This window comes from Stenella coeruleoalba (genome assembly GCF_951394435.1).
Source record: "Stenella coeruleoalba genome assembly, chromosome: 3".
In the NCBI taxonomy this organism is placed as follows: domain Eukaryota; kingdom Metazoa; phylum Chordata; class Mammalia; order Artiodactyla; family Delphinidae; genus Stenella; species Stenella coeruleoalba.
The window spans coordinates 140,450,906-140,464,258 of record NC_137148.1 but is presented as its reverse complement, the minus strand read 5'-3'; the positions used below and the strand labels follow the sequence as shown (position 1 = coordinate 140,464,258).

The window sequence follows — 13,353 nt, the reverse complement described above, 5'->3', positions numbered from 1 at the left end:
TTCCAAGAGATCAAAATTCCATTGCCTACATATGATGGAATGACTGCAAGGATAAGTAGCTATTATGTTTTCTGGTGATGACTTAGCCACACATAAAAGTGCTCATTTTCAGTCTTCTTTATTCAGAGAATGTTGACTCAAAACTTTTTTCTCTTTTCTTCCACAAACTAGTCTATTAAAATGTTTGAAATTTTAAAAATATTTCCTGGTATTTACGGATTTCAAACTTTAATATTCAATTAAACTTGTATAGCTGTGGATATAAAAAGTGCTCAATTATTTTAAATGTGATTTGCTGCTTAAAGTTTTTTACATATGTAGTACATCTTCATATGAACATGTACTTTCCTCAGAACATCTTGATTTTCAGTTGTTAGTAAAACAAAATAACCTAATGTCAAATAGCAGGACAATATTAAATGGAAATAGATTTCCAAAATAAATCTCCATCTTTTCTTTCTTATTTGTAATTTATTTTCACTGAATTTCATAATAAACATGTTGTGTGAGTAGTTGCTCATGTGTCAAAAGAAAATAACTGAATACCAACTTAATCTTACTTAGTAATGCAAATAAGCCTCTTTGAAATCCTTTCAGTAGGAAGCATTGAAAACTTGGTTTTCCCACTTTGTTTTCGTAAGAGAAAACATCTATTTGCAAATGATCGTCATTAATCTATATTCTGGGCCAGTGATCAAAATGCCTCTTGGGTGAGAAACTGATAGATCTATAAATTTAAGTAATAACAAAACTTTCCCGATGGCCTAACTTTTCCTTAAACATTTCAGCTTCAATGGATAGTATTATTTGCCCATTTCCAGAAATCACTGGGACAGATTCAGTCCTGAGCTTTCTGCCAGGACAATGGCCAGAACCGTCCCTCAAAAGTTAGAAGTGGAGAGAACATTTACTGCTCCTAATTTGGAAGTTATTGCTGTAGAATTGAGTCCATTCTCCTTATTGTAATCAACAACAATCTGACTGCCCCAGCATGTTTGTTTAAGGGAAGAAGATAGTAGACAAGAGGCAGAAGGTGGAATGCTGGGAAATATCTACACGTAATGGTAGGTATAAGATAAGGGACTAGCAAAGGGATGGAGTGAAAGATCCAGAAAGCAGCTAAGAACTCAAGATAAAGCCATTAAATAAACTAATATCCCATACCATTACAAGTGGAAGAAGGCTGAGGATTAAAATCCTGTTAAATATTTAAGTGCTGTTGATTCTTTTTAAAAGGTTGGAAGATGTAAAAACCCTGATTTTCCTACTAAGTATTAATCCCCTTTATTTTGGTAACATGCACCCAGTATTTCTTTTGAGGAAACCACCTATCCTTCATTTTAACCCTTATAACTCAGGTTCAGCTGACCTCACACCTCAGCTTCAGGTAAAAATGGGTTCCTGAACAATAGATGTGAATTCTAGAATTTACCCTGAAACAACTGGGAAAACGGAGGGTTACATCTTCTATAAATAGTAGCTACTCAACAGATGGCAGCTGATGTTTTATAATCAGTAAATTTTTTTTTCTATTCACTCAAATAATGATTTACTGACATAATTGACACTTTTTACTTTTAGTGTGTGAAGTTTTGAGAGTTTGTTTTTTGTTTATCAGTAAAAGGGTAAAGAAATAGAATTATTGCATGAGAAATTTAGTTAAATGCTTTATATATGTTAAATCATTTAGTAGATAAATGTGTCTTAATTAGCATTTGTTAAAAAAGAGGCAACAGGCCCAAAATGGAGTCACTTGCGCTAAGCTCACGTCACCAAATCAATACTTAATACCTAACCAAATTGCATTTTAACCCCCCAGGAATGTAATCTTTAACCAGTTAACTTGGAATTACCCAGTCAGCAACTATGTGAGGTAATCTGCCCAATAGGCACTTCTGTTTCCCTTAGGAGGGCAACCTTGCCTAAAACAGTGCATTGCTTGTTAATAATTTCTTCTTTTCACCCCCTTTCCACCTTTAAAAACCTTTCCTTTTCTACAGCTCAGTGGTGTTCCTTTGTACTTGCTAGATGGGATGCTGCCCAATTCACGAGCTGTTTAAGAAAGCCAATTTGATTCTTAAATGTACTCAGTTGAATTTGGGACCTGAAGCAAACTTCTGACGGCATCAGAGATAAGGAGAAACACAAGAGTGATATCCATGAACCCCTTTTTGAGTTCACTTTCTTGCCATTTTTGAGGGCCATGGGTAAGTTCTCTGTTCTGAGCTCTGCTCTCTTTGCATTGAGCTCCCAATGTAACTGGCTTTCCAATACAGGGCAGGATAGCTTGACCTGGCAGACAGTTCTACCTGGAGCCAAGTGCCTAGCTTTGCAGATCAAGTGGAAAATCTCCAGCCCTGGATTTTGTCCAGAGATCCAGGTGGGAACTGTTATTGGTAGGGCACAGTCCCCAGTTGTTGAGGTCTGGTGATTCAAGCCTTTCCCCAGCCCAGCTTCCACAGGAATTACTGGTGGTACGCACAGGGCCTTCTCTTGGCCAGGACACAGCAACAACTCTTGGTTACTGCCATATGTTAAGGTGCACATGTTTGTCTTATTTTGTGTAGCTAAAGGCCAGTTGCTAATGGGAATTGCAGAAGTCAAAAAGCTGCAAAGATTGGTGGGCATGAATAAAGCACTTAAGAGGTATTAGAGCTGTTGCTCCCACACCCGAAGACTCCTGCGTTAGGATAAGTTAGTCATGGAATGGGTTAGATTGACACTAGGTCACCTGCCAACTTCAAGAAAATTTCTATGTCATGGACTACATTTTACTTCCTGTACACAGTCCCCTACCATAGACACATCCCTTTTAGGTATTAGTTTGGCTCCTAGAGACCCAAAGGCTTAGCTGAAAAATATATATAAATAATAATAATAAAATAGAATCCTTAAACTCCAAAGTCAGGTATACCACCTTCTACCACCACAGCTATTTAAAAACTATGGTCCCATAAGCTATAAATATCTACGAAAATGGCCAAAATATTTCTAAAGAAACCCAAGAATTTTGCATCCTGAGAACTTGGCTTAGTAACTGTCAGACTGGGGGCCACAAAATATACCTGGATGGAAAAGTGGGTTGAACTCTAATTGTGGCTAAAGATCCTATCAAACTGACAGGATATTTACGAAGATTTATGGTGGATCAACCTACAATGTCACTTAGGCTACTAGTGAGTTCTCTGAGGAATTGAGAGCAACTGTCCTTATTTTACAAATCTTTGCAAACCTAGAAATACCACTCTAAAGACACTTCAAAGTTCACCTACTCCTTTTCTCAATCCCCAAACTTCTCCTGTTTATCTCAAATGGCTTATAAATATTGGCCTTGGGAAACCAAAGCTCTTCTAAGAGGAATTTGCATTCCCTTCCTCTGTCTTTAAGATGTAAATATTCTGTAAACTTCAGGGAAACAATTCTTATCCGAAGGAAAACAAAAAGGGGAAAGGTCACTTGAAATTTGGCAAATGAAAAATCATATGTCTTCTCCACAAATATTAGTAGAAGCTTCAGCCATCTGGGCAGATAAACTTAACTTATTCCAACAGTTTTTTCATAACTAGTGAACTTTACATGTGTCTTTCTCTCTATATATGTGTGTTTTAGATGTGTGTTATTTTCTACCTTCAGATAGTATTGCTAAAAATTAATTTGTAAAAGAGCTCTATTTAAATGCCTTAAAACCAAGCAAGCATTTATATGAATTAAAGAAATAAAACAGAAAGTAACTCAAATGCTTTTCAAGTTTATGTAGTCTAGGACTAATCTTTAGTAAATAAAAGCTAGTTTGAGGTCTTTTGTTTAAGTAAAACAGGGATATCTTTAGAGTTATCAATACTGAATATAATACAAACATACAACTTTTATTCTACCTGGGTTTATTAGTCAAATAAGTTCACATTACAAAGTTTGTCAGTAATGAAAATAACTTGGTATGATAAAATTTTCATATGTAAACTAAACCTAATTGTTAAAAACAAGTAGATTAAATGGATGTAAGATAAAAGGTTCTAGGTGAATTTTGAAATAATTTCCCCCAATTTTTGGTAACCTGAAACCTTAAAGTTTTGCTAAGTTAAATATTAAGGTAAATTCATTAAATACCCAGATCACTCCCAAATAAAATAAAATACTGAAACATTAATTACTGAACATAGATTTATCCATGTTTTGCTTCATTTTACAGAGGAATTAAAAATATTTGGGTTTATTAGTAAACCAAAATATTGTGTTTTGTGCCACACTATAAAAAAATCACATTTTTAGAAATCATAAGAAGTGTTTATAAATCAGCCAAGCTACAGAAAGCTAATGTAAAATACAATTCATGATTGCTTACTTCTTAGTTTTCACTACTTATTAAAGGTTTAAAATTCTAATATGTGTAATTAAAACTACTGACATAATAAGGGAAAGGAATTTTATATGCAGTCAGGATTGGCTAAGATTGATAAGAATTTAATCAAGTAAATGCTCTTTGGTATGAAAAGCGACCTAGTGTTTTTTTCTATGTTAAAAAGACAAAGTTTTATGGACTATTGGTCTGCTCTTGATGAGGCATTGTAAAGGATTTTTCTTAAAAGTAATGTGCCTTAAAAAACAAAGATTCTATGTTTTATCAAAATAATTGTATTTCACACTGTCTTCATCAGGTCTTTAATTACTTAAAACCAAGTTTTCTCTACTAAAAGAGCTAAGGGTTTTGTTTTGTTGTTGAACAATTATGTAATTTTCTATATTTGCCTGCAAAGTCTCTAATTGTCACTTTGGTTAAATGGATAACTAACTATTGTTTTACAGTGAACTATGGTCCTATGTGAACAAATGTTTAAAGCCTTTTTGATAAACTTGCCTAAAATCAAATTCTAAATGAAGTCCTTTTGACCTTGAACTATGAAATTTTTCAGAGGGCTCCTGGAACATAAAAGGATCTTCTCTTCTTTTAAAAAAAGGAAATGTTAAACTAATTAGGCATATTTGATATGTTAAATTACATGGGAAGTATTATCAAAGATGAAGTAATACTAAGCCTTCTTTATGTTGTATCTGTATAGGTATATGTTATAAATGTTCCAGAAATTATGTGAAATTCCTGGAAATTTGATATGTCCTGGTATAATGTTATCAGTCATAAATCCAGTTATCATCTGGAAATGCTGTATATCACAAAAATAACCAAATTTCCTTGTCAATTCCATGATCATGAACTCTCATCAGATCTTTAATAATGGGCATTTTTTAACTCTTTTGCCATTTAGAGATAGCTATTGTTTTACTGCAATGTTTTTGCAAATCTGGCTACAGCTCTCCAAACTAACATTTACAGTTTTCTCTGACCCTTCTGAGTTGGAATCAGTAAGAACAAAGATTGCCCTTGAACCTCCTTGGAAGAGACTATACCAGGTCCTCTTCAATACCCAGATGGCAAACAAACTTCAGGGACTTTAGTCTTGAGTACATGTCACACAGCTAAAGAAGCTCCACCTGACATCTGGTCCTACCATTAAAGACCTCCAAATCAAACTGACTAGGAAGAGAAGTAGCTAACATTGAGGCAGAATGCTTCATCCCAAGACACCGGATCAAGACTTCATACTTTAACTGAACATGAAACCCTCTCTTCTCTTTCTTTCCCGTACTTTGGCATTGGCCGGGAAAGATAATACCATCATCCATATCCCCCAGGCCATTGTTAAGGGGGGGGTAACCTCTGGACTTTAGGACAGCTTTTTATTTCAGGCTAGAAGAAAACCTAACCGACTCCTGGCTTGAATGTGCAAATGCAACAATCCCTGCAAATATATCCATTTCCCCACCTTAAGAAAAGTGGTTTGTGCCCTGGCACGACTTACCTTCGTCTGAGGTAGTTATTGTTCTCTTTGGGCCTCTGAATGCTTAGATGGCTGGCATGTAACTGGACAATGCCTTTTAGGTTATCTAACTGTGCCCCTAACTTTCCACAAGCCAACTAAGACACCTCATTGGTCAACTTCCCTAAATTTGCATCATCAAGTTAGAAGGGACTTACCAGGAGGCGCTCATGATTCAGGATTTTCTTCCTTTAGCGGGCCATACTTCTCTGGTTAGGAATAAATGTAAACGAGAATATGATCAGGAACCTCTCCTTGATTTTTGAAAATAGCTAAGGCAATAGCTCCACCCCAAACCCCCCCAAAAAATCCTACCCTCTCTGGCCAAAGTTGTTCTTGATAACAGGATAGCACTTGATTATATTTTAGGTGAGTAGGGAGGTACAGGGTTGTGGCCAACACCACCTGCTACACCTGGATTAACTCTTCTGGGGAAACTGAAATGCAATTAAATAAGATCACTGAGCAACTACTTGGCTTTAAAAGGTGGCTCCTTCAAGGGGTCTTTCTGTGACTCATTTGATGTTGATTGGTTTGGGTCCTGGAGTCTACAGCTCGAAAGTGCACTCCACACATCAGGAATTATCCTGCTTATAATAATTACAGTAATCTCTCTGGTGCATTAGATTCCCTCAAAAGCTTTAGATGTGTGGCCACAGCTGCTAACCACCAAGCAAATGCTCTCCCTCACACTGGAACATCACAAAAGGAATGAAGAGGATGACCATGTAAAAGATTGTAAGCCTGAAGTAGTGGCCTATGAATATCACAGAGATTAAGCCAAAAAATTGCAGTGACCTGTGAATACCCCACAGGATCAACAAAAGCTGTGAGAACTACAGAGCAGTGGCAGAGAGTTGCACTAATGCCTTAAATTTTGATAGCATTTCTCAGTTAAGCTGAGAGTCGGATCAAAAAAGGGGAATTGTTTAAAAAAAAGGAGTCAACAGGGCCCAAATGGAATCACTTGTGCTAAGCGTACGTCACCAAACCGAGAGTTTAACCTGATTGCAGTTTCAATCCCCGCAATTCCCGTAACCTTTAACCAGTCAACCCAGGATTATCTGGTCAGCACTAAGTGAGGTAATCTGCCTGATAAGCCCTTCCCTTCCCTTCCCTTTTGGAGGGCACCCTTGCCTGAAACAATGAATTCTTTGCTAATTATTTCTTCTGACTGCCCCCTTTCCACCTTTAAAAACATTTCTTTTTCTACTGCTCGGTGGAGCTCCTTTCCCTTTGCTAGATGGGTTGCTGGCCGATTCATGAATCATTTAATAATGCCAATTTGATCCTTAAATTTACTCAGCTGCATTTTTGTCATTTAACACTTTACACGATAAATAAAATTAGAATAAAATCGATTCTGTTTTTCCCACATTCATTCATTTACTATCAAAATAAAGGGAATCCATTTTTTTTCTCTTTTCAGAAGCCAGTTTTATTAGTCTAGAATTTAATGGTGCAAAATGGTGAGCTTTATGACTTTATTACAGAAAGGGTTATATTTTTATAATGTAGCAGTCAAAAGAATCCGTGCCCCTCACTATTTTATACTTGATAAGTTATTCAACTCCAAAGCAATTCATGAAGTAAAAATACTGTCCATTGAAATATATTTCTTTGATTCTAATGACAATGTATTTCTCTTCTCAGTAGATCTGCTGCCAACTGAGAGACTCTTTTCAGAGTAATCAGTGACAAAGGTATAAAAGCACCTGTACGTAACAAAAACTCTTGCTAGAAGGAAAACTACCAAATAAAAATGGTCCAAAATATTTAAAGGACTATCTGATGCTACATATATTGTGAAAATATGAATATTTTCTAACACTGATGAACAGAACAGAGTCAAATGACTAAACCCAGTGTAACTACAATTGGCACTTGCCATCTACCTCTACAAGGATTAAATCATGTGTTGCTGCCGCTGCTGATTTTCAACATCCCCCGAAAGGAGTTCAGGGTGGAGAGCTGACATGAGGCACTCTGTGCTCTGGGAAAAAGTGGCAGAACAGGTCTTCAGATAGTTAGGTATTTTCAGGAGCCGATGTTGTGAGCCCAATTCTTGTATCTAGGAAAGCACTAAGATCCTTCATGGTGACATCTCCTTGTGACTAGCAGTAACTTTCATAAGACTGGCAGAAAACTTCTACGAAAAATATGTGCTCGATTGCATGCTTTCCCCCTTCACCAAGATCACATATATACTGACCTTCCCCCCACCTCTTTGGAGCAGTTTTTCAGAGCTCTCTGAGGTACTGTCTCCTGGGCTGCAGTCCTCATTTTGCCCCAAATAAAACTTAACTCGCAAGTCTCACATCGTGCAAATTTTTTAAGTCGACACCAGGCTAGGCTGTAAGTTTTTTCTTGAAGCTAATATAAACTTAAAGGAGAAGAAAAATCTCTACTAAAATGAAGTAAAAAGTATTAATCATTTTGAAATAAGATAATGATACAAAAGATATCTTGTTTCACAAAGATAGATGTAAACTTTGTACAACAGAGATCATCAGTGTTCCTGCCAATTACCTTTTGGGGTCTTACAACTTCTAGCTGTTTGTCTCCAGATAGACAATTAAGAGAAAAATCACTGGCACTTTAATATACTAATATTTTTAAAATACAAGTTAAAAAATGGACTTATCTTGCAAATGCAGAAATTACTGGGCTTTCCTCACCTCTTTAAAAAATATGTCTCTGCTTGAGTTTTCCCAGAATATGCTTGAATTGATCACCCCAATCTCAATAACTTAATGTGCTGTATACTATTAGGACTAAAACAATATTTCCAAAACTAGATTCTGTCAAATACTAGTTCTAGAAGACATAAACAGGTCCACTGCTCAAAATAAGGCTCCTTGAAGAAATTCATTTGGAAAACAGGCATCCTACATCTTTCTTTGGTATGCATAACACACATTAGTATTTTATGGAGCCTCAGAATTCCTGAACTACTGGGAAACTTTGTTTCACCTATCTTCCCCAAACTTATTTTTACATGGAACATTTTCCCCCATAACTCTCCTACTAAAATCTTGAGAAAGAATATCCCACTGAACACCAAGAGAGGAAATGCTGGCATAATTATGACGTGAGCATATTCAGACAAGAATAAACTCTGTCAGGGCAACCTTCTATGACAGGTGAGAATTCCCTAGATCATGTCACGCTAGGAATCAGAATGTTGACAGTAATCATAAGATAAGGTTCGTTGAATCTAATAACATGTTAAAGAATTATTCATCTTGTGAAAGATAAGGTCGAGAATGACCAGAGTTTCAGTATTGAATATATTTGTGTGTAGTGTATGGTGTACAGTACTAGAATAAAACAGACAAAACAGATAAACTCAAGAGAGTTATGATACACATTTTAAATTCTTCCTTACTTAGGAGTTTCACTCCTATTCAGGTACACCGAAAAGAAATTAGTTCCATTTTTGTCCAGCTTCTCCATCTTTATACACATACACATACAGTCTGCTAATTCTTCTTTCTGTGCCCCATAATTAGTATTTTTGTCTTTTATAAGTCTGTTAGAGTGGTCACTTAATTCTATCAGGATATTCATATCAATGTTATAAAATTGCATTTATGTTTTTAAAACCATATGTCTATACACACATACACAGGGAGGGAGAGAGATATAAAGTATTATTTTACATAATAATTTATGTCTTTTTAAGCTTATTAGATGCAGTTTTAAATGACGTGAAATTAAATTTACAAAACTTTTCACCGTAGTTCCATCTAGGAGTGATAATGAATGAGCCCAGGGATATACTGTATTTTCAATTTTTTTTAACAATCAGCACATGTTGTTTTATAATTTGACAGAGAGCCAAAGCAACAATAGAATTTACATTCTCCAACTACAACAATTGAAAGTACATATTAAGGCCATGTCTAATAACTGCACTCCTTCCTGTAATGTGCTTTGCAAAAGGCCTGCCCCTAGCTATTTGTCATCCCAAAGAGGCTGCTAGTTTTAGTTATTTGTCAGTGTGGTTTGTCCTCCTTCATACCCTTTGGGATCCTGTGCTTTACCATTCCTCAGTCTTCTTTGGTCATGACTTTGAACTTGGTGGTCTGTATCTGCCCAGTGCTGCCATAGTGGGAGGGGTTTCATTTTCACATTTGATTCTAGCTGAAAGCAGATCACACATATTATGCTATACCAAGTGATGGGATATCCAGGAAACACTATTTTACAAGATTTTTGAGAGCAGAAGCCCCAGGGTTTACTATATCACCAGTTGAGGCCCACAATTCTTGAAAACTATGTCAGCACTGTGCTTTGCTCAACAGAGGTGAGCCACAGAGACTGGCTAATAAATATTTATTAATCAGTTTTTAAAAGGCTTATTTGTAGAGTACAATTTGGAAATTAAGTAGTTTATATACGATTTACTTTTTGGTTTTGTTTTGACTTCCAGAATATCTAGTATATGTATTTGAATCTGGTAACATATTTATTATATCTATCCCAAGAACTTTGTAGGGTATTTTATAAAGGTATCACATACTGTTTGAGAAAATATAAATAAAACAAACTAAATATTCAGTGGCAAACTAATGTTTGAAGTCCTATTTTTCTTTGGCTTCCATTTTTGTTTGTTTGTCTGTTTTGTTTCGTTTTTGCGGTTCGCAGGCTCTCACTGTTGTGGCCTCTCCCATTGCGGAGCACAGGCTCCGGACGCGCAGGCTCAGCGGCCATGGCTCACGGGCCCAGCCGCTCCGCAGCATGTAGGATCTTCCCGGACCGGGGCACGAACCCGTGTCCCCTGCATCGGCAGGCGAACTCTCAACCACTGCGCCACCAGGGAAGCCCTGACTTTCATTCTGAATGAGCCCTACAAGATTAATTTAGAAAGGAAGGATACTGCCAATTAAGAGCCTACAGTACTCATTCATGGATTAATTCTTTGAACCACACAAAATTCATCAAATGCTTTTTGTGCTGATGCTGAAACAGGAAGAAGACTACTTACAATGTCTGTCTTCAACCAGCTCCTAATCCAGTAAGGCATACATGGACGTTTATGATTACAAATACCAAACAGCACCCTCCTCCTTGTCTGTCTTAAAAGCTAGTCAGCCTTACGTCCATTCTTGTCAACGTACACACATGCTCCTTATCCCAGTGTATACATTATTTTAACTTAGGAAAATGTCTTCATGGTCTAGATCTTACTTTATCAGGATTCTGCAATTGCCCATGACTCAGGCTCCAGGCACCTCCCAGAATATATCTCAAGTCATAAATTAAACGTATGTATCTAAGATCTTTTGTCCAAGGTGACAGAGTTTTGGCTCAGAGCAAGGTTTGGCTCAGAGAAAATGACTATATAGAGGCTTCCCCTACCTGGTCATAAAAAATACTTTATAAAACAACAGCAACAACAAAAACCAGTTAATGGTAATGTGGCCTCCTTTATTTTGATAGAGTGTTAATTTGGAAAGAGGAAAAATTTGCAAGTGCTTTGATTCGGTTCTATGGTTGTTTTCTAAAATTCTTCATGACACTTTGGCTTTTATGCACTTTTGTTTGCAGTTGATTCAACCAGTGTATGAATATGCAGAGAGACTTGTATGAAGGATCTGTGCAAGTAATAACTGCATTTCAGAATAAGGAGGTAGAAGATCTAAGGTGCTCTAGCAGAGTGTCTGAAATGATCTTAAATAAAAGCAGAGTCATTCTAGGGACCACCTGAGTGTGAAAGATGATATTAACATGACAATCATAAAAAATAGACTTAAAAATTGCCATTTGGTAGCTAAATAGCACAGAAAGATGAGATGAAGAATTCAGAAACAAATGGAAACCTAGATATCAGAAACAAGTCAGAGGAGGGCAGAATGGAAGGGAAATGCATAAAATGGTTTGCGAGAGGCAGCTGACAATATGAATAGGAACACCAGGGGGCGCTATGGTATCGCAGTTGTCAAATCAGTTTTTATAAGGAGAGGTTTCAGATTTATGGTTCTAGCAAGGAGGACATGTTAGTGATTCTTACTTTTGTAATAAACAACCCAGCTACTGGGAAGGAGTTTTAACGATCTGTATCTTCTGAAGCTAAGAGCACGATCAGCACATCGTCTGCCCTATACACACTTGGGTCTGTATCACAGAGAGGTTTGAATGAATTTACCTTCGGGCCAGTGTTTTTCCTCCTAAAATTTAGAGGTTTGGATTTTGAAAGAAGTCATCCTTATCTGTGGTTAATTGAGAGAAGAAATTTCAGACATAGATAGGAGAAAATGATCCAAGAGTGGAATAGGAAGCGAGAAGAAATTTTTCTATATATCAGAGATGGTTTATTTAGTCCTTTATAAAAGTTTGGTTGTTTTTAAAAACTGTTTCAGCTGGGAAACTTGAATGACAAGTTGCAGAGTGGGTGAATGTGTGCACATCAACTCTTCCATAATAGCCTGCCCTACTTTTCCCTCCTGTCTCCCATAAACAACTAGTTCCCCAGCCACTCAGGCTCCCTCTCAAAAATAAACTCAGTGTTTTATTCCTATCTATATTCTTCCTTAAAATAGATGGCCAGGTTTAGGCACAGTAAATTGCACTTTTGTCCCCTAGATCCATCACGATTTAAAAGTCCTTGGGCACCTAGAAATCTGCTTATCTTCTTTTAAAGCTACTAAAACATTACTAATGAGTCAGCTCCCCATATGCTTTTGAAAAGGTGGCATGCATGGGGCCCCATAGGAACACCATATCTAAGAAGCATCTCTCAACTGAACACTCCCCTAAAGTGAAATGGATTATTGTAATTCAGTACACTGTTAGTTTCTTAGGGCTGCTATAACAAATTACCACGAACTGACTGGCTTAAAACAATAGAAATGTATTCTCTCACTGTCCTAGAAACTGAAAGTCCAAAATCAAGTTGTCAGCAGGGCCGCGTTCCCTCTAAATGCTCTAGGGAAGAATCCTTCCTTGTTTCTTTCTGCCTTAATGGTGGTTGCTGGCAATCCTTGACGTTCCTTGGTTTGTAGACACATGATTCTAATCTCTGCCTCCTATTTCATATCACTCTCTTTTTTGTATCTCTGTATTCTCTCCTCTTTTTATAAAGACATCAGTCATTGAATTTAGGGCCCACCTTAAATCCATTATGACCATTATCTCAACCCTTAACTAATTATATCTGCAAAGACCGTATTTACAAGTAAGTTCTTATTCTGAGTTTCTGGGTGGAGATGAATTTTGGAGGGACACTATTAAACCTATTACAAACACATATCAAAGGTAAATAAAGATTATTTTTGCTGGCTTAGATTGAAAAAAAAATAGAGGCAAATTAACCAAATATAATTACCTTAAAGATGCTAACAGGGAGAAATAAGTATTTAAAAAACAAATACAAATATGTTCCCAGCAAGAGCTTACTTACTATTTATTAATGGAGTTAAAATGGAACTGAAAATAGTTAGCTGCTACATGCATAAACTGAAAAACTTGACTGCCA

At 36.6% G+C, this 13,353-nt stretch overlaps 1 protein-coding gene across 48 annotated transcripts in view; it reads right to left on the bottom strand.

Moving 5' to 3' along the window:
• The window catches only part of LOC307184329 (teneurin-2-like), a 2,867,364-nt gene that overhangs the window by 2,663,319 nt on the left and 190,692 nt on the right, over nucleotides 1-13,353 (bottom strand). For 43 of the 48 annotated variants that reach the window (XM_079917763.1, XM_079917760.1, XM_079917746.1 and 40 more), the window contains one exon: nucleotides 6,032-6,082. The exons of the other annotated variants lie outside the window; for them this stretch is intronic. The gene's annotated coding sequence lies outside the window, so the exon portion shown is untranslated. The remainder of the gene's footprint in view (nucleotides 1-6,031; nucleotides 6,083-13,353) is intronic. 48 annotated transcript variants of the gene reach the window in all.